The sequence below is a fragment of the Sinocyclocheilus anshuiensis genome, unplaced genomic scaffold (genome assembly GCF_001515605.1).
Source record: "Sinocyclocheilus anshuiensis isolate Anshui unplaced genomic scaffold, SAMN03320099.WGS_v1.1 scaffold816, whole genome shotgun sequence".
NCBI classification, from domain to species: Eukaryota; Metazoa; Chordata; class Actinopteri; order Cypriniformes; family Cyprinidae; genus Sinocyclocheilus; species Sinocyclocheilus anshuiensis.
In genome coordinates this window covers 54,677-58,275 of record NW_015554154.1, presented here as the reverse complement: position 1 = coordinate 58,275, position 3,599 = coordinate 54,677, and positions in this window count along the sequence as shown.

The following is a 3,599-nucleotide window of genomic DNA, read 5'->3' as shown; positions in this document are numbered from 1 at the left end:
CAGTGGCACAGGGGCATCTTTAGGTTTCAGCGCCATAGAGAAACATTGGATGATCCGAAGCTCTCATCGATTTGATGGCGCATGCTACAAAAATGGTAAAACAATGTGCCTGGGGTACTTGTAACACTGATTCCAGGTATCCTGAGAGGATAGGCAATAGAATTTGGAATTTATTTTATTATTCAGCTTTAATTTTCAGGTTGTCATACCCTCATTAAGTTACAATGTTCATCTGCTCAAGCAGAATGTTAATGTCATCTTGTGCAAGATATCTCTGGCTAAAACTAGCTAACCTTAGTCCATGCTAACGTGCAAACCTAAGTAGCTAACTGTTCTCACATCATGTACAGTGTAGGTCAAAAACACATAAATGAAGGTCTGCATTTCAGTGCCTCTCCATATTAAACTGGTTAAATGTAAATTAATTTAATCGTACCCTGAACAGTGAACAGTGAACATGAACAGTTTTGATCCTGGATGTTGTCATCTGCAATCATGACGACCATAACATGAGACTTCTCTCGCTTGCATTGTGATCTGTAAACCCTTGCTTCCAATTTAACGTAATTGTTACCTGTAGCCATATTTATTTTAAAATCATTTATATATATCCCTGCATGGCATATTTAAGTCCCAATTGAATGCTCTTTGACGAGAGGTGGTCTTTCTTTGTCCAAAATTGATCAAAAAACATCTTGGGACAAGGTTTTCACACTGACAGCTGTCATTGTAAGACAGTTAGCAACTCTGTTTGATTGTCCGAGTGAGTGGGTGGGGCTTACCAATAGGTCAGTTTGTTGAGTGAAAGATTCAATTCAACTCATTTATAAAGACGTCCTTAAATGTATATGCATTTTTGAACAAATTAATTGAATGAATGATTCATTCACTCGTGCAACCTGCTGAAAGAGTCTGCAGCTTAATTCCTGTGACTAATACACAAACTGAGTGATAAAGACCCACATGTATAAAGTAAATGATTGATGACTGCCTTTATTTACATCTGTAGTGGTTCAGGTAGGTTCACACAGGTAGGTCTAAGTCTATGTCTGAAAGAGGACTTAATTAGTTTCAGGATAAGAGCCCAAGGCTGATCTCTTTAGCTATGGTAATGCCTTAAAGAACATTAATCACCACATGCGCTCCCTCTCTTTCTGTGCTCCATTCTCTCCCCTTCAAGCTCCATTACACATAAGATTGACAGATGAGGCAGAGAGAAGGTAGGCTAATGAAAGCTCTCTTGTGCTGATGCTGGTTACAGAGGGACAAATGAGGATTTTATGAGAGCCTCTTTAGCACACAGTGGACCTACACCACACACAGCCGAAGCTCCTTGCCTTGAGGGCAGGGAAACAGACATGGGACATACTGTTTAGACAGGAACACTACATCAACACAGACATCTTTACCAGCACATTAATACATACATACATATACAATCAGATGATTCAGTCAAGTAAAAATGATCTGAATATGTGGTAGTGTTTTAAAAAATTCCTGCAGGAGGAATGCAATGTTCATAAATTAGGCTTAAAGATGATTGACTGAGATATGTTTTATCCTCATATATATGTGCAATCATACAATAACAGGATGATCTGAGCTGCCTGGTGAATTTGGAATGTGATTGTGCAGTGATGTTTGTCTTTAGTGTTTTACTGTTTGGTAATATCTCCATAATATCTCTACAAATTGATAGATATGGATACATATTCAAGACAGGCAAATCAGCCCTACCGGCTCCATAAATGTAAAATGGTAACACTTTAGAATACTTTTCCATCATTAATGAATAACTTCAAGGAACAAATGACTAATGCACTGTTAACATTCTAGTAACAACTATTAACTAACAAGAAACTCTGATTAACAATTTAGTAAGTAATAGCGCTCAGTTGAAATTGGTAGTTTACTATTAGCTAATATGTAACTACTGTTTCTTTCATATAACCTGCAGAACTACTAAGAACTAGTGTATACAGGTTCATAATTAATGTGAATTATGCATAATGTATAATTAATTCTAAAGTGAAGATCATGGTAACCCACTAGTAACCCACTATTACCAAAACTTTCTAAAGGAACTACTGATTACTTTTCTAAAGTGTCTAAAGTGAAAAGCTTGACAACTTAATATTGGCTCACGTCACTGTAAGCTTTTGAGATATTTTAGATAGGTAACCCACTATTACCAAAACTTTCTAAAGGAACTACTGATTACTTGGATCAGTATTCTAAAGTGAAAAGCTTGACAACTTAATATTGGCTCACGTCACTGTAAGCTTTTGAGATATATGTAAGGTTTTAGATAGTAATGACTTAAGTGTTACTACATCCTTTTGAAGAAATTACTAGTTATTTGGATCAATATTCTAAAGTGAAGATCATGGTAACCCATGATTTCTGATTTCAATCATTACTAGAGAATTAATCATGTTATTCACTTGAGCTGATTCAGATTAAATAAAGATATGAGATATGCTTAATACTAAATGATACTTAAAGGTGGGGTAAGCAATTTTTCAAAAACGCTTTAGAAAACTGATTCGGGCCGACTAGCAAAACAAACTTGTAGTCAATCAGCAGTAAGGGGCATGTCTACTCATGATGTGGAGAGAGCGTTCAGTGCACAGGACGGACATTAGCGAGCCGAGCGACAGAAAGATAGAGATGGCGGATAAAAAACAAAAGAGGAAAAGGTCTGCGGAACAAAAGAAGGCTTAAGGCAAGAAGTAGGACCCGTGTAAATATCGGATCAGCTTTCCAGCGCTGGAGAGAACTCAAGAAGCGTAAGGACAGCGATCAGACGCCGAGGTTGCTTTGTTTCGTCTCGATAGGTGAGTAACACTGTGTCTGCGCCGCAACAGCTAAAGTCTCTCTAGTACACTGGACGTGACAAAGCGACTGTTGAAAATTATTTAAAATTTGTGTCAATACGTCATGAATAGAACGCAGCAGCCACCTCCGCAAGCACACGTGAGCTCCGCTTTACAGAAACTCGCTGATCAGATCACAGAGACAGAACAACAACACCCGGACTCTGTTTTAATCATTCTCGGGGACTTTAATAAAGCCAATCTCTCCCGTGAACTGCCAAAATACAGACAGCACATCACATGCCGACCAGACACAGGAACAGTTTCTTCCCTCAGGCAATCCATCTCATGAACACTTAACAATAACTGTGGAACACACACTATTTATACACTCATACACTTATTTATCTAACACTCATACTCAGTCTACACCTAAAATTTGCACATAATATACAGTACCTGTACATACAAAACTGTCTATTGTAATATACCTGCACATACAATTGTCGATTTATATATTTTTATTCCTTATTTACTTGTTCTATTTTTTATTATCTGTGTTTTTTGTTCTGTCACTGTCATTCTGTTACACTGTGGAAACTTCTGTCACGAAAACAAATTCCTCGTATGTGTAAACATACCTGGCAATAAAGCTCATTCTGATTCTGATTCTGATTTTCTGTCGGGGGTTTGACGTGTCGCGCCGCGCCGCATCCAGTGTAGACAGCATCACTGATTATAATGAGTTCTATAGTATTTTGTCGTGCCACGCCACTCGCGTCT